Source organism: Crocodylus siamensis, chromosome 9 (genome assembly GCF_052110815.1).
Source record: "Crocodylus siamensis isolate JL-2025a chromosome 9, ASM5211081v1, whole genome shotgun sequence".
NCBI lineage: Eukaryota > Metazoa > Chordata > Crocodylia > Crocodylidae > Crocodylus > Crocodylus siamensis.
In genome coordinates, this window is record NC_143403.1 from 60842966 (window position 1) to 60870853 (window position 27888).

A 27888-nucleotide genomic window follows, 5' to 3' on the forward strand; every position below is an offset into this window, starting at 1 on the left:
AACACAATGTCCCTAAACCTTTGGCAGGTGAAGCAATTGGCAGTTGTTTGCCCAACAATCATTTGCTGGGTCAGGATTAGTTTTCCCTACCAGCTGATGAAGGAAACATGATTATCTATTTCTGGTACTTTTTTTGTCCTGCAACACCCTCCAATTCTGAGTACTTCACAATGTTTACTTTAACTATGCTCATAACCTACAAGGCAAGGAGTGCCATTATCCTTGTTTTACAGATGGAGATGTGAACCACAGAGACAGTAAGGCCCAGATTTTCAAAGGTATTTGGCATCTAAATCCCACTGATCCTGGAGGATTAGGACCCAAGTGATTTATCCAAGATCAAAAGGCAATCATCCCAGACCATGGGTACTCAACCCACAGCCCAGATCTGCCCCTGGCAGCATATCATGGGCTCCTCACAGGTTTGGACATCCAGGGCTGTACAGGGCCCAGGCCCAGTATGCAGGCCCAGCCAAGGCTGTGCAGGGCCTGATCCTGACACACAGGGCCTGATCCAGCCCATGGGCTGGTCCCACGCCACTCACATGGCATACAGAGCCAAAGACTGAATACCACTGTCCTAGACCATCCCATCTGGACCATCCTTCCTCCTTCCAAATGTATGAGCACAATATATAAAATAAGAATGTCTCTTGCTCTGTTAGCTGTGATTTGACTGGGTTACTATTTCCCCTATATTCTCCCTTCCCCTCTCCATTAACTCTATTACAGGGAACAATTACAGAAGTAACATGTTTTTATATATATTTTAAAAATTGTTTAGCAGTTAATGCTGCTGCAATTTCTGTTAGATCTGCTGCTATAATTTGCCTTAAGATATGGCACAATGTGTATTTGCCATGTGTACTCTCCAGCTTGCATGTAGGAAAGTGCTGAAGTATTCAGTGTGGTGACAAGCAGCTGAGTCTCCATCACCTGCCTCCTCCTCCATTTCAAACTCCCATGGTGGTCTTCACCACCATCTTCCTTAGGTCTCATCACAATAGTTTCTTTCTTTAGCGCAACCATCAGTATTGTAACTGCACACAGTTGCATGCAGCAGAGTCTGGTGAGATCAAATCACTTACACTTTTGAAAATAATTTAAGTGACACTGCTTTACAGATATTAAGGCGGGACAAATTAGGCCTACATAACACATATATTACTGGGGAAATGCATAAGGAAAGACCTCAGCCTGACTGCCACCGCCTGACTTTAGGGGCTGGGTGTTAAAAGCTTTGTGTGTGTGCACATGCTTGCGCATCCGTGTTATTAAAACACAGGACTCCAAGATTTCTTTTTAAGCCATTACTTTTCTTAGTTGAGTACATGCTCCCCACAGGTTTGGGCATCCAGGGCTGTACAGGGCCCAGTCCCAGAGGCTTCCCAGAGAGGGGGTGCTCTCACCTTCCCAGGAGATCTTCAAGAGGCGACTGGACAGGCATCTGGCTGGGGTCTTATGACCCCTGCCACCCCCAGTGCTCCTTCCTGCCCATGGCGGGGGTCGGACTAGATGATCTGTCTAGGTGCCTTCCCGCTCACTGATTCTATGATTCTATGCTTGTGAAAGACTCAGATGAGGAACACAATAGAAGTAGCGGTATTATACATTCACCCATGTCAAAGGGTGATGTCCACCCCCCCAGTCAAAATGATAAAGGATCAGATGAGTAGAAAAAGTGATGTTGTAAAGGAAATTGTGACATGGTGGTAAATAGCAGTTACAAGTTCTAGCTTTACTTTAATTAAAGGCATGAAATACAAGGATAAGATAAAGAAAGTAGTCAACCAGTTGTGAAATCTAGTATCAGTCATCCTGCATCTAGACCAAAATTAAAAAATATCTTGTGAAGTTTAACTGACATATTTGCTAATATTTAAATTGACAACCCAGGAGGATCATTAACTCACTGAATTCTAGGTCCCTCCCCTCCCTCCCTGCAACCTGCACAGGTTTCTGTCAGAAAGGTGGGTGCTAAAAATCAAATTTAAAAGCTCAAGCTTGAAAACACTGTCTGATGTAGTTGTGGCAGAGCACCTGCGGTGCCTGCCACTTTAAGGGCTTAGAACTAGAATAGCCTGCAGATGGCTGCACTCCCCAGTCAGGAGTCACATGGCTGGCAGGGGACTGCCTGATTGAGGAAGAGGGGCCTGAGCATGGGAGTCAGCAGTTTGCTGGCTGCAACTGTAGGTAGAGCATTGCCCGGCTGGAGCTGCTGCTCATAACATCTTGGCAGTAAGGGCAGGAGCTACGGGGATGGCAAGAGGCTCCTGGTCTTGGGGCATGATGTAAAACTACACCCTGCTAGGGCAGAATGGTGTGATGGGGCTGCCTGTTGGGGTGGTCCCCAGGAAACGCCACACCAGTGCCTCCCTAGGAAAAGGCAAGCATGGGGCACCTTATAGCTCCAGCCCCCACAACCTGGTGGGTAACCCAGTTGTAAGGACAGGCACGGGAGCCAGGCACACCTAGGGAGAGGCACCTGAGCTCTGTGGGGTGTAAGACCCTGGTGACCCAGTGAGAGGGGGCAGAAGAGTGGCCTCAGTGAGAGTAGTCAGAAGTACGTGTAGAGGCCTGCACAGAGTAGGCTTCATGGTGGTGGCCTGAAGGGCTGTGTGTGAGGGGTGCAGAGTAGGGTCTGCTGAGGCGGGCCTGAAGGGCTGCACTGGGGGCGTGCAGAGTAGGGATGCAGGGGTGACCTCAAGGGCTGTGCACAGGCTGGCCTCCACAAGAGTATTAATATAAATAGGAGGCCCTAGTGTGAGGGCACAAGTTGAAGCCTCCGGGGGAGGAGGGGGACAGTATGGCCAAGGTAAGTCTACATACATCTGAGGCCATGGGACCCCAGTAAGTCCTCAGATGTTTCATAGTTTCATAGTTTGTAGGGTCGGAAGGGACCTGAGCAGATCATCTAGTCCGACCCCCTGCCATGGCAGGAAAGAGTACTGGGGTCAAATGACCCCAGCAAGATGTTCATCTAACCTCCTCTTAAACACCCCCAGGGTAGGAGCCTGCACCACTTCTCTTGGAAGCTGGTTCCAGATCCTAGCCACCCTGACCGTGAAGTCGCGCCTCCTGATATCTAACCTAAACCTACCTTCTGCCAACTTGTGACCGTTATTCCTGGTCACTCCTGGCAGTGCTCGGGGAAACAGTGACTCCCCCAATGCCTGCTGATCCCCCCTGACTAGTTTATAACAGGCCACAAGATCCCCCCTCAGCCTTCTCTTGTGGAGGCTGAACAGGTTCAGGTCCTGTAGCCTCTCCTCATAGGGCCTGCCCTGCTGTCCCCTGATCATACGAGTCGCCTCCTCTGGACCCTCTCCATGCTGTCCACATCCCCCTTGAAGTGCGGCGCCCAGAACCGGACGCAGTACTCCAGCTGTGGCCTGACCAGTGCCGCATAGAGGGGGAGGATCACCTCTTTGGACCTGCTCGAGATGCATCTGTGGATGCAGGACAAGGTGTGGTTGGCCTTCCTCACTGCCGGCCCATGTTCATCTTGGAGTCAATGATGACCCCCAGATCCTTTTCCGCCTCCATGCTGACAAGAGGGGAGTTCCCTAACCTGTAGGTATGGTGCCGGTTGTTCCTCCCGAGGTGCATCACCTTGCACTTGTCTGTGTTGAAACCCATCCTATTTTCGTCCGCCCACCCTTGTAACCTGTCTAGGTCTGATTGTAGCCTGTTGCATCCTTCCAGTGTGCCCACGTCCCCCCACATCTTAGTGTCATCAGCAAATTTGAACAGGGTGCTTTTTACCCCCTCATCCAAATCACTGATGAAGATGTTGAACAGTGCGGGCCCGAGGACCGAGCCCTGCGGAACCCCACTGCCCACGTCCTTCCAGGTTGAGAAGGACCCATCCACTACCACCCTCTGGGTGAGGCCAACCAGCCAGCTGGCGACCCATTTGACTGTGTGGGTGTCTACACCACAGCCCCACAGTTTCTTAATGAGAACGGGGTGAGAGAGTGTTAAAAGCCTTCCAGAAGTCCAGGAAGACTATATCCACTGCTACCCCTGCATCTAATGATCTGGTGATCTGATCGTAAAAGGCCACCAGGCTGGTCTGACAGGACCTGCCACTGATGAACCCATGTTGGTTGCCCCTAAGCATGCAGTCCCCTGCTGGCCCCTCCTGGATGTGTGCCAGCATAATTTTCTCAAACAGCTTGCCTAGGATCGACGTAATACTAACCAGCCTATAGTTTCCCGGGTCCTCCTTCCTGCCTTTTTTGAAGATGGGGACCACGTTGGCCCTCTTCCAGTCCTCCGGTACCTCACCAGAGCACCACGAGTGCTCGTAAAGTTGTGCCAGGGGACTTGCAATGACCTCGGCCAGTTCCTTTAGAACTCTAGGGTGGAGATCATCCGGGCCGGCTGACTTGAATACGTCCAACCCCTCCAGAAGCTCCCTAACTAAATCCTTGCTAACCTGTGGCCCAGGTGTGCCTCCCCCGGGGCCCGAGAGGGGCCCAGCAGGGAAGTGGCTGTTCTGATCCCTACTTAGGAAGACGGAGGCAAAGAAATCGTTAAACATGTTAGCTTTGCTGTCTGGTGTGATGACCAAGTTTCCCATCGCATCCTGCAAGGGCCCCACATTACCCGGGACCTTCTTTTTACCCCCTACGTATTTAAGAAAGGACTTATTATTGTCCTTAATCTGGGAAGCTAGTCCCAGTTCCATCTCTGCCTTGGCCTTCCTAACTACCCCCCTACATCCCCGAGCAACTACAGAATAGTCCTCCCTGGTGATGACCCCTTCTTTCCATTGGGTGTAAGCCTCCTTTTTAGCAAGGAGACATTCCCGGATGCTTTTGGTGAGCCACGGAGGCTTGTGTGCTCTCCTGCTCCCTTTGATCCTTGTTGGGATTGCCTTCCTTTGGGCTTGGAGGATCGTCTGCTTAAGGAGCGACCACTCTCCTTGGATACCTGGCTCCCCTCCCCTCCAGGACCTCAGCGCTTCTCCAACTATCCTCCTTAGCTCATTGAAGTCCGCCCTCCTAAAATCTAGGGCCACTGCCTTACTGCATGCCTTTGCCACCTTGCGCTGGATGGTGAATCCCAGCAGGCGATGATCGCTGTCACCCAGGTGGTCAAGCACCCGCAGCCCCCTCACCAGGTCATCACCCGTGGCCAGCACTAGGTCCAACAAGGCATCTCCCCTGGTGGGGCTGTGCACCTCCTGGGTTAGATGGAGGTCCTGCACTCTGGCCAAGAACCTACGTGAGCGGTCACACCTGGCTGACTGTTCTTCCCAGCAGATGTCCGGGAAATTCAGGTCCCCCATGACTACCACATCCTTAGCCTTCACTACCTCTGTGAGCTGACCCAAGAATTCCTGGTCAAGCTCTTCTCCCTGGTTGGGAGGTCTGTACTAGACTCCCACCGTTAAGTCCCTTTCCCCTTGACTGCCTTGTACTCTAACCCAAAGCACTTCAGAGTGCCCCTCCCCAGACTCCTTGTTAATTAACGAGGATGTGTATTCCTCCTTAATATAGAGCACCACGCCCCCACCTCTCTTTCCTATCCTGTCCCTCCTGTACAGCCTATAGCCCTTGACATTCACCGCCCAATGTTGTGAGGCCAAGTTTTTGGGTCCGATGGAGACCCCCGTAAATCCTCAGACATTTTGAGGCACAGTGTGGGTCAGAGGTTAAGAACTTTGGATGCCATCTGTGAGGCATGGGACATGGTATAGGGAAGGTTGGAGCCATATATAACATCATAGACATTGGGGCATTAAATGGGTAGCCTCCCAGATTTTAACGTGCAGTTTAATACATCAAGTCGTGGCAGGAAAGACGGGGCAGGCTGCCCTAGACAGATGGGCAGGCCAAAGTTGAGACCCGGCCCTAAACTGGCCTCCTTGTCACAGTAGTAAACAAGAAACACAATGAATATATATATGAAGCAATAGGGCTCTTACTATTCCATTCATCAGGGAGAACTTAACACATAAGGACTAACAACATTATAATAAAACATTTGCATTTATAGAGCTTTTCCCATCCAAAGGTCTCAATGCACGTTACAAATGTGAAAAATATATTACCTCCATTTTACAACTGCAAGCCAATTCAGACAAATTAAACAACAGGTCTTAAGATACATATGTACCAAAGCTGAGATTAAAACAAGTCTGTGACATTCACTTCCATGTTTCTATTCTGTGCCATGCTGTTTCCCAAAGAAAGGGCCAACTGCTAATTTTTAGAATAAAAAAGGTATATCCTTAGTCCTTGCTTTAGGAATCTTTTGCATATGAGCAAAAGGAGGGTAATGTAGGTGGCAAAGGACTAAATCAGAGGAGCTGAGTTCTGTTCCTGGTTTGCTACAGTCCTTATGTGAATTGATACACCTATGTGAAATGAGAGATAGTTTCCTCTGGGGACTCTGTTAAAAATATCTAAAGAACAACCTAAAAGGCACCTGCAGAATTTGTATTAAGATTCAAACTCATGAATAGTGATATGTGCCAGTTTCCACATGCAATTGTGGTTTCTTATGCAAACAAAAGGTGTGTAAGCATGAAGATTTTGTTATCACTTTCACAGACTTCTTGGAAAATGTGATCCTTTCAGTTTTAGTTAATCACACTTCATTTCCCTATGGGTCAGAGTACAGAGGCAATGAAGTAGTGACCAATTCTGGTGCGCATACTGCTTGAACAATGAAGTGAATCTGAACAAAAGGGTCAGAAATTGTGTTGGGGAAAAAAGTACTGCATGCCAGGTAAACATGTAAGCTACCACATGTTGGTTAGTGAGCATAGTGTTACTCAAGTCATGTTTTCAGTGTGATGCAAGTCATTTACATTTTCAGGATCGTATGAGACTCAAGGTGCCCTACTTCCTGAACATCTTGCAATTTGGCTATTTTGCCCCTAACACATACAATATCCTTTTCTAATTTATATGCTAACTTGTACAACTCTCATAGCACAGAAATAAATAAGACCATATAATCTGATTCTGTTCTAAAATTAGATTTTTTTCCCTGTCTATAAACAAATCAGGCTGTAGAAACCATACATAGTAAATCTGGGGAGCTAGGAGAGAACGTAAGCTACACATGTCTTGTTTATTGGTGCAATGGAACACAAGAGCATAACTAGATAAAATACTATATCCAAAAGAGTAGCATATATTTTCTTGCTTTAAAATGAAACTATTTAATTGGGCAACAGTGAGATCGCAATCTCAGTACTATTTGGAAAGAATACTAAAGCAGTAAGGCAATTTACTGCTATGTAGTGAATACATGGTTAGTGAAAAATAGCATATTATGTTGAATTACACAATTAATTCAGTCATTATACATAACATGGATAATGATTGCAGTTAAGAAGTCAACAGCTATCACTCATATACACCACAGTATTTATAGCAGGAAAAGACGTGGTATTTCAAACCACTGTGTTGCAACTCTTGATAAAAATGGACTTGTTAATAATGTCCACTGTGCAGGCAAAGATCTGATGAAATCACTGGCGATGGTAAACAACTACAGAATTGTTTTCCAGACGTGCTTTAAAGTGACTAACAGGGAAGAAAAATGGTTGCCACTTCTCCTTCAATTATAGACTCCTGTGGAGGAAAGGAAAACGGATCAAACTAAAAAACACATTCTGTTCTATATGATGGTGATGCAATTTCCAGTCCAAGATGGAACAAGATAATGCAACTCTCTTCTGGCAAAGGGAGTCCAGAAATGGCATCGAGGTTCCTTGCATCAGACTTCATTTAGCATTGGAAAACAGTGCTTATTTTCAATAGAGACTGTTTAACTGAGCCTGCTTAGCTCAGCTGTAAACCCCACCTAACATTAAGGCTGACCACCTCATTGTTAGCCTATGCTGTCACTGTCTATACAACAGCCTCATCTACAACTGATTATGCCAAAATGCAACTCAAATGATGTTAAATGATGATGGTGGTGACAAGAGGAATGAGATTAAAATTAAGTTAGATCAACTGATGCAACTCCATTAGCACCTTTTTTTTCCAAACCTAAGCAAGGCTAACTGATAGGGCTGTGCGAAGCTTTGGGTGCAGATACGATTTGGAGGAGATTCAGCCTGATTCAGCAGCTGAATGTCCAAATCCAAATCAAGTCGGGAAACCAATAAAAAGGTCCAAATAGATTCAAATCCTCTGAATCGATTCAGAAAAGATTCAGAGAAAGATTTGGAGATTCCACAATTCAGGCAGTCCCCGCTCACTGCTGCAGGGAGCTGGACCTGGGCTCCATGCCAGTAAGTAGGGGGCAGGTGAGGGGGGCTCAAAGGGGGGGGGCAATGGGGGGAACCCCTGCTAGGTCCCATCCCCTGCCTGCTTCCCCAGCTCCCCCAAGCATCCTCGACCCCTGCCCACTCTCCCAGCCCTGTCAATGGCTTCCCTGCCTGGCCCCAGCATTCTGGTGCTTTAAAAAAAAAGAAAGAAAAAAAGCCCCACACTCACTAGATGCTGCAGCGACCATCAGGGCCTCAGGGGGCTCATGGCAGAGCACCCCATGCAGCACAGGGCAGTAGGGGACAGCAGAGATCCCCCCCCCCCCCCCGCCTGGCAGGAGCTGGTGACTGCAGAGTTTTTTAGGTTTTTTGTTTTTTTTTTTATAGGGCTGGGACACTGACACTGGGCAAGACAGCCATTTACAGGGCTGGGAGAGCAGTTGAGAGATGAGGCTAATGAACGCTGTATGCCCCTGGAGGCTGGGGGGCATGGTGAGCTCCTGCAGGCACTGGCAGCACTGTCGACAGTGGGAGCATGGTGATGGTGAGCAGTGAGCTCCCACAGGTGGCCACAGTGCTGTCGGTGGTGGGAGGATGAGTGACCACCGAGTGGCAGTTGGCAATCACCCGCAGAAGTTGCCAGCAGTGTCAGTGGCAGCCAGCAGCAATCAGTGGCTGCCAGCAGCATCAGTGATGCTTTTTGCAGGCAGTGCATCGCCAAGCTCAGGGGGTACATATACACCCCCTACACATCGCCAATGATGGGGTCTGTTTGATTTGGAAATTAGGCAGAATCAGCAGCAGCCGAATCTCTAAATCAAATTCAGCCAAATCCATTTGTGACAGTGATTTGAATCACCAAATCAAATCACTGTCCCCTGAATCGGCTAAATCCCAATCTGAAGCAAATACTAGCTGCTTCGCACAGGCCTACTAAATGACTCAAGATGAAACTTGTCCATTTTAAAACTAAAATGATGCTCTCTTTCAACCACGAAAACTCGACTTCAGATCAGAATGTCATGCTGTGTCCCCTCTAGCTTGTGATCATCAACAGTAATAAATGCTACCCAGGAGTAACTTGAGAAGCAGCAGTTCCTCCACTTACTATAGCTTTAAACTGTGAAATGCTTATCTATTCAGTATGAAGATACCAATTGTATGATGCCTCTGGTCCAAATAAAACCACACTTTCAAGAGAGGTCATTCTGCTAAACTATCTTCCATTCCAATAAACATGTGAACAAAGGTAACCTAGCATTAGTACAAAATATTTAGTAGCATGAGTACAAAATAGATACCTGAAACCTAGCAATAGTAAATTTTAATCCATTTGCCTCTCTGCATCTCGTATGAAATTATGCCATTTTATGTCATACATGCAACCCTTGAATTTTTATATTTCTCCACTCTTGTTTTGGCACTTCTGGAAAAAAATCTTAGTATGGTAGTAAATATATTACCTAGGACAAGTACTAGCTAACATTCTTATTATTCCAGGAAAAAATACTCACCTTTGTAGTGGAAAGTTACAGGGAAAGGAACAAGTTCTATCTGGATTTATTTTAAAAACTATATATTCCATGTTGTGATAAGTGTCACTGTAGCTACAATAGTCCAGGAAGTGTAGTGTACAAGAGGTCAGGGTTTTCTGTGATATCTTTATTGGACCAACTGTATATCTGGGAAAGCTGTTGGACAAGCTTTCAGACATCAAGTGCCTTCCCTCAGATCTCACTGGGTCAGGTAGGTCTCACCTGAAGAAAGGCACTTGATGACCAAAACTTGTCCACCAGCTCTTCCAAAAAAAAAAGCCTTTAAAAATGAGTTGCAAAGGTTAATACGTATTGTCAAATCATGAGAAAAAAATGCACACAATCTAAAAATCCTTACCGGTGCAACCAGCCCCATCAGTCAGAAGTGATCAGAGAAGTGCTGCTACCAGTGGCCCCAAGTTTGTGGATGTGGCTAGAAACACCCACTGAAATGAAAAACCTTTAAGTCCTGGAACAAATTCAGCTCCAGCATAACTGCACTGAAATCTGTTACTTACACCCAGGACAAACCTAGCCTACTGAGCTGCAGAATGCAAAGCACTCTATGCTATCATAGTACAGGACACCATTTGTAGCTGGGGCCAATCAGAGTAGAAACACGCAGTGAAATATTTCTGAATGCCTCACATATTGAGAAATGACCTTGCCATTTGCAGATGGACCCTTAAATGCTTAGACATCCAGGCAGAGACCTATATTTTGCCATGCACTGCAAATTATTCATTTGGGGCTCACTTTTATAAAGCTTGTAAGACACGTGAATACAGTATTAGTTTGCTGCATAGTTCCTGTAATAAAGAACACTCAGTTTTTCATGCACCCATATGTGGTTCTTTAGATTTATGTAGCACCGTCATGCTAACATGCCAACACAGCAACTTTAACTATGTAGATCTTGTCTGAAGCTTCTTTTTAACACCATGCTGTTAGGTGCACCAAGTAGGAAGTTTAGGCTTATGCAGAAAAGTTTGAGGCAGCTTTTGACAGCATCAGACAGCATTTATTTATTTTAAAATAAAATTGTACAACATAAAAGCACATTTATGAAAGCACCATTTCCTGTGATAAATAATTACACATACTAAAAGATGTTCCCTAGAAAGTACTGTGACGCAATGGTCTCAGGCCTGGGAGAAGACAGGAACATAAGAATTACAGGCTGGCAGGCCTAAACCCTGTCTTTCCCTCTGTCCCTAAAACTAAAACGACTGGAATATTTAATACAGGCTCTTGGGAAGAAACATTCACTACTGCTTTGAAGATGTCAAATACTAAGTATTATTTAATCACTGGAAATGTCTACTAATGAATAAAGCCAAAAAACTAGAGCCAAAATAAAACCTAAATAATTAGATTAATTTAATTGACATGCCAATGGGCTGTTTTAGTGAATTCTCTGCCTGTATTCAGGTTCCTCTAGTAGGTGATTACACTATGTTTAAATCCTGTTACCTACCTCTATGACTTCAAAACATATGACTGTGCAGATTATTATTTTATCCTTTATGATTTGGTAGGCTTGCTGTGTTGTGCACAACATCATCACAGAGGGATTATCTCCCCCTTCTGCAAGTCAATGCAACATGTAATTAAGAATTACTTATTAATACCAGTGTACCTGTCAAGCCATTAACTCCACACACAACACAAATGAAGCTCAACTTGCAAAGAACCAAATTAATGCAGAGGTATATAAAAAGTAAACATTCTTGCAGTTAATCTTAAAGTTTCATTGTGTGGTGACTGCTGCTGCTAATTGTTTAAGTTTCCTGATAGGTGGCCACTGGGAATGTCAGCTCCTGACAGCATGTCATTAAGCTCAGGAACTGACTAGGAAATTCCAGGCCTTCCTTTGCTCTAATGAATGAGGTTTTCTTAGCAGTAGAGCTGCAGAGTACATGAGGTGGGGAAGGGGAGCTGGAGATCACCCACACTGGATAAAAGGTGCCCTCTACTGGCAGACCCTTGTAACGTTGTAACACAGAGCCCGGAAAAATGGCTCATAGGTGTCTGGATAAAGAAAAATGGCTGACCTTTCTGCTGCTAATAATTTATACATTAGCAATAAACAGTTTTCTTTATTAAATATTTTCTATCATGGACTAACACGTAGTGAGCTGTAGCTAGAATGCTAATAAGATGACCAAACGTAAGTACCCCAAACAGCCTGGCCGAAGTGTGGCCTTACAGAGCTGGAAGGGGAAAGGTTAAGTGCAAATATTAACTTCTCAGACAAGAAAATACTCAGTTGTAATTATCAAGCAACATGTGAGAGGTTAAAAAAAAAAAAAAAGCATCAGGGAGCTTATACTCTCAAGCCAAATGGTAGGACAATGGAAAAATCCATCACTGGCTATTTTGCTGGTTTGCAGGCTATCAAGACTTCCACTGGAGGAGCAAGAGAGAAGAGATGTAAAGAGTTAGAAGACTGCCTTTGTTTTCAATTCAATATTGGAATTGTTCCATTGGGCTTGTGCACCTCCTCCTGCTAAAGAAGAAAGGCAAAACTTCCCTATTACCTAATTCTGCATGCAGCCACAGGGCTCCTCCCGACCTGAGCGGCTGTCTTGCTCTACAATTTTTGTGATACTGTGTGAGTGAACAGAATAGTAAAACCAGGTTAGGATGGAGAAATTACTGTTTAATATTAAACACTTCACGGATTTATTGATTAGTGTCTTGAAGTAGTTCTACTGAGCTGCCCAGAAAACCCTAGTGGAACTGTTTTATAACTACCTGCAATAAGATTCACATACAGAGGGCAAGAAGAATCCATGTTACCTCTGCAATTCCAGCAGCTTACAGTGAATCTCTCAAAATATTTTCTATGAATGCTTATTTAAAAAATTTAATACATCTCAGTGGTTTTCATGTTCTCCCTTTAAAAATTCAAACAGGGACTTTTACAGAACTCCCAACAATAAGGAAATATTACCAATGGGATGTGCATGGAATGTGAATTTTGAATGTGTTAACATTTTGCATCAGAAGTATAATTCTAACAGGGCTCTGCTTAACAAGTGAAACATGTGGCCTATGTGACCAATTAAAAAACTGATCAGTCTGAAATTTGAGTAACAAGACAGGTTGTAACAAGGGGTCTTTCAACTTACATTTCAAAAAAGGGAAAACAGATAAAGAGGAAAGTCCACGTTACTTCTGGTGGCAACATAAGTCATGTCAACAAGCTGCATACAACAGTTCTAGCCAAGTGTTGAAAATGGATACACAAACTAGAGGTCAATCTCCTTAGTTGGACACCAAAATGGTCTGTGAAATGCTGGACTTAGGATGATGGATGAATCTCCAGAGTATAGAAGGCAACAAAAAAATCCAGGTATGGGGCAGATTTTTGGTACTTCAGGATTAAACATTGCAAATGCTGATGTAAATTCTTAGCACCTGGAACTTAATAAGCAAATTGAGTGAAGGGATAGGACAGGGATAGGCAACTGCCAGCATGGGTGCCAGAGCATGGCACACAAAGGCATTTTGCTTGGCATCCGTGCCTGGAAGCAGACAGCAGGGCAGGGGCCAGGTCTGCACTGTGACAACAAGGATCGGGGCCCTTGCAGCTTCCCCACCATCCACCAGCATGCCAACAAGTGAGGTGGCATGTGTTTTTGGCACTCTGCCCAAAAACTTTTCTGACCTGTGGGATAGGATTTGTGGATAGAGAAAGAAACTGTTTCTCGTCTAATGACTTCCTTCTAGACATGCAGGATTCTTCTCTAACACAAACCCAAGGAGTTTTTAAAGAACCCCAGAAGTGCAAGTCACAAAAGAAATGGGCAAAACATCACATGTGCTTATTTTGTAGATGTAACAAAAAAAGTTTCATTTCTGTCTTGGTTGAACAGCCCCCACAAGACTTGAAAGTTATGCTCCTGAGTCAATTTACAACAACTGTACATCTGCATAAGCTTCAGTTTGAATACTTACTCGTCACCATCTCAAAATTTTCCATTATTGTTCCTCATACTTCTATTGTTCCCAAATTATTTCTGGAGTTTCTTAAGGAGATATTTCATAAATGCCAGGTGTCTTTATACAAGAGTGTAAATACTCTTGAATTCCATCACTAACAGAAATGACAAATGTATCCTCTCTCATAGACCGATTTGGGCAAGGACACATACTTGCTACATGGTTGAACTGGGCCTACCTAATATGTTGAAGGTACTGGTACAAAACAAAATTAACTGAGCTGTTCCTGTTTCCTACCAACACATTAATTACTTATCTCCTTACCAATTATTCCAGATTAGTACTTATTTTCTTTGCACTTCTGAACTCTGTGATCTTGAGGAAATCTCTGGTCTCCAGCTTTATTTTAAAGACTGTATTTACCATATTAAACTTTTTAAACCCCTCCAAGTCATTTCACCAAGCAGCCAAAGTTCACAAATTTGTTATTGTGATACACAGGGCCAGACACAGGCATGGGCAAACCAGGCAGCTGCCCAGGGCCCAGACAGAAAGGGGGCCTGAAAATGGTGAAAATAATAATAATTATTATTATTATCATGATCTCTGGCAAAGGGAGGCCCGATACTAAAAGTCTGCCCAGGGCCACGAGGTGTTGGTGATACAATATTTTCAGGTCTCCTGGTTTCTTGCTTCATTTGTCTTCAGTTTGTGCAGAGCTTTGCAGCCAAAATGCTCATCAGATCCAGGAGCTCTGATACATTTGAACTTTAAACAAGATCAGTATCAAGTGTTTTGATCCATAACCCCAGAAGAGTCAATCACAGAAGGCTTGGGTTAAGCTCACTTAACACTCCAGACCATCTGTAGGACATGACTAACCTTCAAAAAAAGATAAAGAAATGAACAGGAAGCAGGCTGTATAATTGCTTCCATTGGGCAAAATGGCACAAAATTCCATCTTCATAATGATCATGTATCTAACATATCCCTTGGCCCCAAGCCACAGTTCAAATCCAGGTTTCTTTCGTGTGTGTCAAATAGGAATATCTCCAGAGAGTGACTACTATTAGTCTAGAACCCTGAACACAAAACATCCTGACTTGTGCCAAATTTGTAACATCTTTATAACTGGATTCACCGTCTCTGGCATCTGTTCAGGAGGTGTAGCATAAGGCAGGTTCAACTGAAGCTTTAAAGCAGCTTCTGTAGATGCATTTCATAAGAAAAAAGCTAATAGTGTAAAATATTTGAAGACTGCATCTTGAAGCAGTTCACGTGCACACAGAATACATATATAACAATTTAAAAGATGCAGTCTTGTGTAAATTACACACAACATTTTGATTTGTATTTTATATGGCTCTGCCAAAATGGTCATTAGACACTGTAGTGGGTTAATACACTGTGCATGACTTTTCTCCAATAGAAGTGGACACCAAATTCACCGTGCCATTTAGATGAGAAGGAAAATTGAATCTGATGGTCACTTATGCATTATAGATTCAGCACACTACAGTGCAATTGGCTGTCTATAGATCAAAAAGGTTACCTACCGTCTACTCTGCAGGTCTCTGGATTTCAGCCATTTGGTACAAGACAGTTCCCAAAAAACAGGGTCTAATAACTAAATTCTGATAATTCAATATTTGCCTAATATTTAAGTACCTTGGATTATGCAATCATTGAACAACATGGACAAGAGAAGAAGCCAATTGCAAAAGGTAAAGTTCCCTTTTACACAGAAATTTCTTTGTTATCAGGGATAATGGAACCATACTGTGGGAAAATTAACGGTGAATAAGTGATAGATCAAAAAGCTAAAATCATTTACTGGAGACTCTCTAGCCTCTTTGTATGGGGAAATTTAAAAGCTTTTACCTTAGCCCTAATGCCTTTTGTAGAAACAGCATTTCCGGCTTTGAACAACTTAATATTGAATGTTGAACATTTAATTTTATATCACCGTTGTTTGCAGTAAAAGGATCGTGGCTAGACTTTAATGCTGATAGCACCGTTATATGGCTTCTGGGCCAAGACTGCCCTCTGGGTTACTAGTACAAAAACCAGAGTCTCTACACCCCAGTTGCTCATCCAATAACCAAGGAAGGGAAGAATCAAGAAAACAAACCTTCCTGCTTGCTTCTGAACACATTCTGGATGGACCCCGAACCTGCCTTTCTAGGAATTGTGTGTGAAAACCTGTGACTAAACTAAGACACTGGCAGCCATGCCTAAGATTCTCCAAAGTTAAAGCGGAATTCAGACCCATTTGAGTACCTCTTTAGTTAAAATGGTGATAAAATGTGGGTCCATCCAGGCTAGAGGAATTCAAAGCCAGCCCTATTATAGTATCTTAGTTTCTCTCTCTTGGCCTATTAGGGCCAGGGATTCTCTGCCAATCATTAAGCCCAGCTTGTGGCTGGGAAAGAATCCCAAACTGTTTTAGTTTGGAAACCCTTGGAGTAAACCATAAGACAAAACAAACTAAGTTAAATTTATACCAAATAAATTGATCTGTTTTCCTCTCACTGTTAGGGATTCCAGTATAAGAGATTTTATTTCACTCATTCAAAGCTATGTTTTTACATGTTACAATACTATAGACTCTGAAACAACTAGAATAACTGTCTCATCTTATAGAAATTAGTACCACCTATACTCTGGGAGATTTGTCAAAAGAAATCCCACCGTGGTACAGGTCATTATGAATAAGACAAATTCTTTATAGGGTGATACGATCAGAATAAATCCACTTCTTGTGAAGAGGGAGTGTGCAGGAAGAAGACAAACAAGCTTTAGTTCACACCCTCTACTCACTGCATTAGTGAATAAATTCAGGGAACCATACAATTTGACCTCCTTTCCTTTTGTTTTCAATATCATGCATTACAAGAGCCTAGCTCACTAGGACTAATCTATTGTACAGTGCAGGAAATCGCCTTTCTAACAGTGTGGAGGATGCTAACAGTAAGAGCAATAAGTCATCTGGCTGCTGTTATCATCAATCAGGCATGAAGCCTCTGCTATTCTGCAGTCTGAATTCTTTATCTAACTGATTAGTCATACCAGCCAACTGGATTACAGTACTGTTTTGCCACTCCTACTACAGGGCTACTCCATTTACAATATTAAAAACCTACTGATGAGCTCAGCTTTGCATGGAACAACTGGCTTTATTAGAAAACCCACAGACCTCTATTTAAAAGGGAAGGGAATAAAAAGCCTGCAAAATCAATTCAGGCACAAATAAAGCAACAAGCCATCAAGATGAGCACAGCAAGGATATTTTAAGATTCAGAGAGAATTATGTATGCAAAGAAATGAAGCATAACCAGAAAACAGAACATTTTATCACCAGAAACTTAGCATTTTTCTTAATCAGTAGCAGACATACCACTAACAAACTAATTGTGAATTTCCACTTTGCAATGTGCAGAGAGGTTATGCATGTTAAGGGGCCACAAAGGAAAAGGAAACAGGTGCCTTAAGAATCTGTTCCTTGTTATTTTCCATGTTACATCCCTGCCTGTTCAGAGTGGAAGTCTCTTATTGTGGCAGGTACCTGTCAACTGAGAGCTGGGCAGGACTAGGTCCAGCCCTGTGAATACGGCAGTACTGCTTCCTGACCAAGGAGGAAAGGGAGTGCTCAGTAATTCAAATAACTTCCCTTCATCCCATCACCTCAAGGTGAAGCATTGCAACACTTGCAACACTTTGCAACCTAGAAATGGGATCCAGAAACAGTTTATCTTCTCTGTTCCCATACACAGGCAGCCATGCATACTTAGTTCCCAGCACAGGATTAACTGAAAGAGATTCAAGCTCCCTTTCTACCACTATATCTTTGTTCCCCTTTTTTCCTATTTACCCTCCCAGCTAAATTCCGTAGAAGCTCACAAGGTTTCTACCACCAAATTATATCTGATTGTCACACTTTGTTCCAAAATGCTTTGAACATAATGTACAGTCTAATCATATCACAATCAACATCTGCATCTAAAGGAAGAACACTTAGCATAATAATTGACACAGCACAGCAAACAGCCATTAATCCCAGCTCTCAAATTCACAATCTCCTGTTGCTAAGAAGAGTCACTCATTGCACATCCTCACATACCATTTGTGTTTAGTATTGGACCTGCCCTGTTTGACTAGCTGAGCTACCCATCCAGGAGATCTCTCTTCTCTCCTTTCCAAAACTGTGCCCCTCAGCTGGTAACAAAGCTAGAAGTAGCATGTTCCCCGCAAGTCTTAATTATTGCTCCACATATGATAAGTGGCTCTCTGATTTTTTTTCTATTGCACCATATATAGCACCAGGTATTACAAACTGTACCAAGCTTCTTACACTCAGTTTAAAATATTCTGTCCCCACCATACCTGATGGTTTCTATATTCAGGAGTCAAAGCACTGCTGAGCTAGCACCCCGTGGGATTTGAGAGCAGAATGTAAAGAGGAATTACTCACAGAAAAACTGCATGGACAGAATCCCACAGCAAAAACTGCTGCTATCAAAACCCCCACCCCCTACCCCATACCCCTCCCACTGAATAATTCCAATATGAGAAAAGGGAAGAAAATCATAAAGCCATGCTTCTCACCCTGGGTCAGATAGTCTACATAAAGTATGCATTCAAGACCGCCTGCAGTGCATGCTTGGTAAATACAGATAAATGAGAGAACAGTCCTTTCCAAAACAGAAGGCGAAGAAAACAAACATGCTCTGTATTTTAGTATTTTGGGCGAAGTTCTGCTGTCTCCTGTCACACCTCAAAACTGACACAGAAGACAGCAGAACAGAAAGATTTTGATTTTGTATTGTGTATGATATATGACAGGTGCTGATTTTTCAGTTTAGGTATGCTTACGCAGAGGAATAATCTTTGCATCTAGATTTTCCAAAACCAAATCCTCTGGAGGAAAGACGGGTTTTATTTTACTCATTTGAACAGTACCAAGAACTCTGGGGCCCAGGTCCCCGATTAGTGCCTCTAGGCACTGTCAGTAAATATAAATAATCTGCAGACGAGTCAGGCAATGTGCCCATCATGAGATTCTTCATGTTTTTACCACAAATATCTGGAAGTATAGTTCAATCTCCTTTTTTTTAATTAAGATTTATTTTCACTGTCCTCACTCCTCCTGCCTCCCTTTGCTGTTCCCTTAAACCTCTTAACTGACTGTGACCACTTTGAGGCAGGGATTCTTTATTTTTTCATTTCTTATCTGTTCTGCAAAGTGCCTAGCACTGCTTCAGGTGCAGCAACACTAACAAGTTCACTACCACAGACTGAAAAGGCTGACACATTTTTCAGCCAGGAACATGACAGGCAAAATGTCAGATACCAGCCTCAACCCAAGAGTTCTTCAAGAGCTCTCTCTGCATTCTGTATCCCTCTCTAGATTTATTCATATTTGCTTGGCTCTTACACAACCAATTCCCCTCCTGCCTTTCAGTCTTTGTGTTAAGAATAGTGAATCATGGAACTGAAGCTACACAAGAACACATTTATTAAGAGATAATCACCCCGCATCTTTGCTAAAGTCCCCTTTCCTGCTAGTTCTGTAGTCTGCCTCCTGTTGAGTCTGGGAGATTGATGACACAGCAAAAGCAATGTGCAAATTCCTGACGCTAGCTATACAGACTTCCCATGTTCTCATCTTATACAACTGATATAGAGGAAGTAGATGGGTTATCTGTCCTGTACCTTCAAGGGTTGTATGAAGATAACACTACAGCCCAGCCAGCCAACCTAAAGTATTCTCAGTGCTACTAGCTGTCATTATTTTTTGTTTGCGTAAAAAGAGGGGCATGCCTGTGCATAGGACTGCTGGGGATCACAATATAAATGTAACAATGAAGTCACAACTTTCAATACATACTGTCTTTGTCCGCTGGCAGAACCCATTTATTAGTACAATTTATGTCATAACACCAGGACAGGGAAACTTCTAGGGCAGAGGTTCTCAAACTGTGGTCCGCAGACCACCGCTGGTGTGCGAGCAACATTCAGGTGGTCCACAGAAAGGTTATGGACCAATCAAGAATATCTGTACTTGGCCCTGCACTTGCTTTATTTTTTCTGATGATGGAGATTAAGCAATCTGTCGAGACCCTCGCAGTTTTCAAGAGGTCCGTGAAACAGAAGTTTGAGAGCCACTGTTCTAGTGGGTAAAAAATGGGACGTTGGACATAGACAATAACAAAAACTGGTCCTTCCCCCACAGAAAAGATGCGGCTTTTCTCTACCTTGAAATTCAGTCTCATATGAAATAAACAAAAAACACAAAGTGTACAATGCCTTCACCCTTTAGCTACATGATGTTATGTACAGGTTTTGGCCAGAGCCTCTAGACAGCTCAGGGGGACGTTTTAGTAACTATATCTCAATGAAACCCCTCAAAAAAGTATTCCAAGAGGACCAAGAATTCCAAGAAAAATATTCCAAGTGATGCTCTCTTTGGCTGAACGCTGTCTGTGTTTCCCCCTGCCTTTGCTGTCAGCAGGGAGACGATCCTTCGTCTGAAGATGTGTTATTCTCTCTGATTTCAAGTCTTGACTACAAGTTACGCTCCTAGCTGCCTCCCTCTATCCAAAGGCGGTGGGGCGGCTCTACAGAGGGTTTAGAGAGTGATTTGGAATCTTTCAGTGTCAAAGACCTTAACATGGACAGCTTTGAGCTTTTCATTTGCCTTTGTTACAAGTGCAGTATCCATGCTGTAGACAGCAAAACCAAAACTGGAAACTCAAGAAGGCTACCACTATATTCAAGATGTAAATTAATACTTGCTCTTACTATAACTATGCTTGAAGGGTGAAGAATTTACTTTTATATATGAAATGCCATCCCGCAGCAGTAAGCAAGATGTATACATTTAGACAACACTTATACCAGTTTAGATTATAGGATTTTTAACTCGTAAACAGGTGCACTAAGCATGACTGATGAAATGAAAAACTAAGAGACTGAAGATAAAGGTGGTTTGGACTCCAGTTCTGATCCAGAATAACTGACCTTAAAAGTCAGACAACCAAGGAATGGCATTTCATCAGATACCATGATTACCTTCTGCTCCAGACAGCAAGAGAGAATGCTTGAATCCAGAATGAGCTCCGTTATACTTTTGACATGCCTATATTTAAAAAAAAAAAAAAAAAAAAAAGCTTTTGCTATACCCCTTGCTGAGTGAACTAGACAGAGAAGGCTAGCCCTGGAGATACAGACTGATTACTATTCCTTCCATCAGAAATGCTATTACCCTAGCCATGATATTGGTTAAAACCCTGGAGGCAAAGGCCAGGCAAAGGCAGAGATTAGAGTACTGCAGATGGTTAACAATTTATGTTGAACCAGTTATTTTTGATGACTGCTGTTTATTGGTCAGTGGAGGCTTATGTCCTAGAGATTTAGAGGATGCTGAAGCTCCAGGCTGACTGCTAAAATAAGTTCTCAGTCAACTCTGCTGAAAAATCAAATCTTGCTCCTCAAACTCCCCCACTTCCGATATTTGGCTATTGAAGTCTTCCTGTATGGGTAGCACATCTATGGGTGCTACTTACGAATTTCTTAAGACTCCATTACACAAATATGAAAATAGATCTATTGCACTGGGGTTTTTTTATCAGGATTTTGAAAACTGATTAGTAATTTCTGTTGACAAACTTGAAACAGCTGAAAGTGGCTTGATACTTAGAGAGCAAGTGTCTAGCATGTTCCCAAAATCAAGTTCCTTTGTGGTATGTTACGCTAAACAATGAAATGAAGTCACCCAATATCACTCTCTCCTTGATCGTGACATAGTTCTTCTACTTGAGAACCAAAAATGATCAGTTCAGATCATCTGCAAAAAGCCAACTCTAATTGATCCCCAAAGTATTCTAGGGAAAGTCACAAATGCTCAGTTTCTTATTGCTGTGTCCAAGACCCCATCTTTCATCTTGCATGATACAGTCCACAATAAGAACACTGTAGATGCTCACCCTGTCCTAACCAACAAACGAAGAGTTATGCCACTAAACTAGCCCAAGTGCTTGGCTAAGATCAGCTCATGATCCCAGGCACTGTAAGGTTGTTTTGGTTAGCAGAGGAAATTCTTAAGAAATTTTCAGCCACCACAAAGTCTCCTCTGGCTGAAGACACACGCCCACAACTGGTGAAGTAAACCTGGGTCAACATCACTGTATAACCCAGGAGCACCACACTCCCACAGCAGAGTCCACCAATAACACAATAGCCTTTTTCAGCTGTCAGAGACCAAGACCCATCACACTGGATGATGACCCGGCCCCATTGATAAATGTATCTCACCTGGACTAAAGCAATACAATCTACCTTTCTCATGAAGCAGTCATCCCTCAAGAAATTTCAGTTGGTACAAAACACTCATGCACTTCTCTCCATCCACACAAGCCAAACCAATGTTCACTTTGTTTCCTACCCAAATTATACCTCACCGAAACTATGGGTTCTGCCATTATCTTCAAGGTACTATATAGTCTTGGCCCAAGGTACCTAAAAGTGGGGTTTAAGCTCCAAGAGAGCAACACAGTTGAAAATTCTTCTTTTAGTATAGCAGGACAGTATACCACAAAGGCAGGCCTCACTTGTACAGAAAGCCATGCTTCCTCAGAGACCTCTCTGAGAGTATAGACAAAATGAGCAAACTACAATGAGCTAAAAGGGTAGGGGCTTTACCTCACTTCAGCTGCTCTGCTGTAACTGCCTGCATGCTAGGGCCAGGGCAGCAGGCTCGCCAAGTAGATGACTCTAGTTACCGGAGTTGGCCTGGTTGCCAGTGATCTACCCACCCCTGGCTCCGGCTGCCTGCTAAGCATGACTGCCTGCTTTTAACCAGCAGTTGTTCCAACACCCATCAGGCTAAAGTCAGTCACCTCCTGTCTAGCTCTGGACATCTGACTTCCTGTTCTAGCTTGCTTGTTCCTTGTTTTCTATGCTGCAAGTTCTGCTTCCTGACGTCATACAGGCTCCTAGTCCTGGTTCCTGAAGCCAGCTGGGACCTCTTGTGCTTCTAGACTGCCCTGATGGCTCCTTGAACCCTTGTACTTCTAGACCCCTGCCTCTGATAGCCAGCTCTAGGTTTGTGACATTGCTAGGTGATCTCCCATGTTTCCGACCCGTACAGCTATAGCTGCTTGCTCCAGACCTGCCTCCTGTTCCTGATTTCCCCCCCTTAGTCTGTGATTTTACCCAAGATGACCACCAAATCACAGTCCCTGATAGACCCTGGCCCAGCTGCTCCTGGTCCCCTGACTCCTGGCTCTAGTCTGGACCCTCCTTTACCAACCTTGGCTGCTCCTGATTCCCTGAGTTGTGACCACTAGTGTCAAACCGCAACTGCCCGCACCCCTGACACTGCAGACATATATTTACCCTGCGGTAAGTGAAAGCTAAAACCATGGTCGCTTACCAGTTTAGCTTTCTCTTTCCACAGGGTAAGTTTGTGCCCACAAGCAGTTACTAGTAGGAAGCAAATGACATGTGACAATCCTCACCTCTTTTAATTTGCTGTAAACTGTTTGTTCATACTTTAAGATTATGGAGTGAACTTCCAAAAGAATACAACAAGCACTTCAAGCCTAACTATCATCTTTTCCAAGTGTAATGCTTTACCTTCACTAAAACACAGGCTGACAGACAAACGTTTACCTTTTTTTTCCCTTTAATTAGGACAAATCCCCTGGAGAGAGGCAGGAAGAGAAGGAATGTCAGATGACAAGTGTCTAATCGTGGTACCTAATACACCTCTGGAGTTGCTAAGATACTAGTGATGAACATGATGTAAGAACCTGAATAGAAGAACGTACATTTTCAGAATAGGAGTTCAGGTCTTTCATTTGGCAATATAAACATAAAGCTCTGGCATCAACCAACACAGTAGATCAGCCCTGCTGAGAAGAAAAACAGACCACTCAGCAGTTCCAGTACTAATGTTTTCTACCTACAAGGAAGGCTCAGACTCAAGAAAACATTTGAACAAACCTTCAAACATGGACCAAGATGCTTATGGTACCCCGGGGTCATATTTGAATATGGATATGTTTAAACACCATCTTTTTAAAATGGGCCCCATTATTCCCCCTGATTTTACTCACTTGACTAGTCCTACTGAAGTCCAAGAGAACAGTTTTTGTGCCTTACACTTCTTTTGTTTCTATCCACACAACCCATATAATAAAAAATTGGGTCAAATTCAGTTGCCACTTAGGCTAGTGTTAACTGCAAACAAGTTTTGACTACAGGGAAGTCATTATGAAATTACACAAGCATACGTATTAGCTGAATTTGGTTCCTTAGGTGCCTGTACACATGTGGGACACCTGCTCCAATGCATTCCAATTACAATACTCCAGCAGCCTCCCCATCACGTGTGTTCAGCATTCCTGTGTTTCAAAATGGCAGCACAGGCACGTTAGCTAAAGCTCATGAGAGCCACTCTAATTAAAATGTGTGTTGTCCCCCACCCCCGAGCATATGTATAGATGCTGGTTCTAGGTCTGCTTATGTACAAATACACACATCCTATACATCTACCTATAAATACAGTCCTATCTTTCGTTTGGCAATATGAACAAAAGCTCTGATATCATATACATACTTACGCGTGCGCACACGTGTGTGTGTGTACACATACACAGAGACACATATGTGTGTACATACACACACACACACACACACGTATATAAATAAAATCACGCACATACATATATACTAGGGCTGTGCCAAGCTTCAGGTACTGATTCAATTTGGAGGAGATTCGGCCCGATTTGGCAGCCAAATCTCCAAATCTGAGTCAAATCAGGGGACCAATTAAAAGGTCCAAATCAATTTGAAGCTCTTTGAATTGATTCAGGAAAGATTTGGAGAGCTTTGGCAATTCAGGCAGTCCCCACTGGCTGCAGCAGGGAGCTGGACCCAGACTCTGGGCTGGTAAGTAGGCGGAAGGGGAGGGGAAGCTGGAGGAGTGGGGAGGGGACCATGGGGGGACCCCTGCCAGGCCCCATCCCCTGCCTGCTCCCCCAGTGCCCCCCTCAACCCCTGCCCACTCCCCCAACCCCCCATGGCTGCCCTGTCTGACCCAGCTCCTGGTGCTTTAAAAAAAAGCCCCTACACACCGGGTGCTGCCAGGTGGGGGGAGGCAATCCCCGCCGCCCGCCACTGTGTGGGGGCCTCTGCCACAAACTCTCCAACCCCCACCTGCTCTCCCAGCCTCCCTCCATGGATGCCCTGCCCACCCCAGCTCCTGGCCCTTAAAAAAAAAAAACAAACGGAAAACCACCCCCAAACTCACTGGCTGCTGCAGTGGCCTTCGGGCTGCTGGGGGCTCGTGGAGAGCCCCCCACACAGCATGGGGCAGTAGGGGGCAGCAGGGTTCACCCCCCCCGGTAAGCTGGGGTGGGTGGGGCTGGGAGACTAGGCAGGGGATGGGGCCTGTGTGATCCAGAGATTCAGCTGATTCAGCAGCAGCCAAATCTCTGAATCAGATTTGGCCAAATAGATTCAGGACAGTGATTCGAATCACCGAATCGAATCACTGTCCCCCAAATCAGCTTAATCTGAAGCAAATACTAGCCACTTTGCACAGGCCTAATATATACACACATACATCTACACACATACACACACACACACACATACACACAATATATCTATTATATACCTACACACTTGCAATATCTTTCAGAAATATAATAGCCAGCTAATGAACTGCAAATCTAGTAATTATTCATGTCCTACAAAATAAAATAATATACCTTCCATTAAATATTTTAATGTTCTGATCAAAGGATAGCAGTTGAATTTTTACAGTAGGTGCAAATGCCCATACGGGCAGGTGGTCTTCATAAAACTGTTTATGAGGATAGCAATCCTCCAAATTGTAGACGTTTTCTTCTTTAAGCTCTTTTGTACATGAGGATTAAAGTAAGACCAGAATGATGGTCACAAGCAGAGGCCCACATGTAAATTACTGAAATTAAATTAGGATTTAATTTCATGTGTCACGCTACTCTAGCATGCACATCTAAAGCAAACACGTGAGCAGTCATAGCTCAAGTACATAATATAAGGTATCTATATTTTTCTCTTACACAAGAAAAGCTGTGCAAAATGTGTTCTCCCAAACATCAATTTGTGCTAGAATAGTGACCAAATAGAAACCTGTTCTCAAATTCACTGCCTTACACTTTAGCTAGTGACATTAAGCATGATTTTGGCATTAATTTTCCCCATTATTTTCATAGTAGGCTGGTTCTCCCTTCTCAGATTTCAAATCCTCCACCTCCAAGGAAAGCATGTATTATTCAACCTATCGGAGGGACTGAAATGTCAGTTTTCTGTAAAATGAGTGTTACAGGGGACCTCAAGGCTCAGCTAGCCCAGCCCCCTGCACAAATGAGGTATTCACTATTCTTCAGCCACCTCAGAAAGATGCATATCCAGCCTCTTCTTAAAAACATCCAATGAAGGAGATTCTACAACAGATCTATTGTAGCACCAGTTACTTCAAATTCCCCCAGGACATGTTATCTAAAGCCAGGACAAAATGTTCAGTAGTTTTCACCAATCATTTCTGGATACTACATCACTATTCATTTAGAGCATCACTTTAAGGAGGCTTAATTCGTCTTTATCCAGCTTTTATGCAACATTAACACTTTGGACCAATCTTAGCCATTGCAGATGCTGAGTGAATCTTCTGAGCCGACAGTCATAGAGTGACTGCAAAACATATCAGAAGTGTAGGTTTTTATACCCATTTTGCACTGGTGAAAGTAACAGCAAGGTGCAAAGCCACTGATAATCAGGCCTGAAATAACTGTGGCATCAGTAACTGCTGTGGTCAGGGGCTGAACACAATTAAGTTAATTCTGTCTGCTTTTAAGTTAATTCTGTCCGCTGTCCACAGAAAGCATTTCTGCTGGGTTTTGTTTGTTGCCTCTATTCTAGTTACAAGGAACTCCGGTTGGTTTTCCGGTGTGCGTGCACAGAACTCATCGGGCGTACAATTATGTTGGCCGGCTCTGTAAAATTTGAAAGAGAACTGTAGTTTGGAGTAGCTGTAACTTGACTCAATAGTGTCTAAACACAACTTCAAACCACCTACATATGCCCAGCCTTAAAAGGATGACCTAGTTGTTGCCAGAACATGAGACATCCTGTGGTTTCCAAAGACAAGCTTACTCCAGGGACTAAATTTGCAGATAACAATTCATAGTAAGGACCCAATCTTACTGTCCTTATTCTCTTATGAATTGTTATGAAGCCAGAACCTGCACTTCTAACAAAAGCCAGTGGAAGTTGCAACAGTTTGCCACTTCGGAGGATTTTGTATGTAGACTTCAGTGCGACTGCTCATGTGATTATAGACTAAAAGTTTGGAACTTAGTTTCTTTACTCTATTCCCTTCATCTATTTACATTCTCTCTTTCTCCCTCTCTCTCCACCTGCAAACCAGCCATGCCCTTTACACCCTAGTGATCCCTCACAAAGGACAACAGCTCAGCTGGAATATTCACGGCAGAGAAACAGGATAAGTATTCTCAAGGGCTGACTCAGCTGCCTTGGTACCACTCTGACCTCCTGCCCACCTGGGGAGCAAGAATTACTTTTGATAGGTAGGTTTTGAGGTATGTGCATAACTGCTATGCCTGTGTTAGCGAGAACCAGGACACACACTTGGCTACACAGCTACAAACACCCCTATGTATTCTTTTGCTTGGAGCTGGCACTAACATGGTAATCTCTTTGCCCCTCCTGGGTTGATCCAGGCAAATGAGGTGAGTTCAGGAGACAGAAGAAAGCTTTTTCCCCTTTCATTTTAAATGCCATTTATCTGAAAGGCTTTATTTTCAGAAGAGATTTATAAGAGAGGAAAATGAGATAAAACCCCCTTCAACATGGTTAATCCAAGCCTAGTTTTGCATAGACTGTAGTTGTTCATTCCAGGGCGACTCATCTGATTACAGCAGCAAGTTTATGAGACTTAGAGCAGATTCCTTCTGCCTGACGTTTTTCTTACTTGACAGCCTTTTAACTGATAGATCATTGCTTTTAATTTAGCTTGACATAAAATCTGCTTACAAATCTGGAAGGGCAGTATGCACTTCCACAGTATTTTGACAATTATAATAGAAATACACA

At 43.5% G+C, this 27888-nt stretch overlaps 1 protein-coding gene across 16 annotated transcripts in view; it reads right to left on the reverse strand.

Annotated features, from left to right (window-relative positions):
* Positions 1-27888, reverse strand: part of ARVCF (ARVCF delta catenin family member) — a 444623-nt gene that overhangs the window by 290071 nt on the left and 126664 nt on the right. The window lies entirely within an intron of this gene.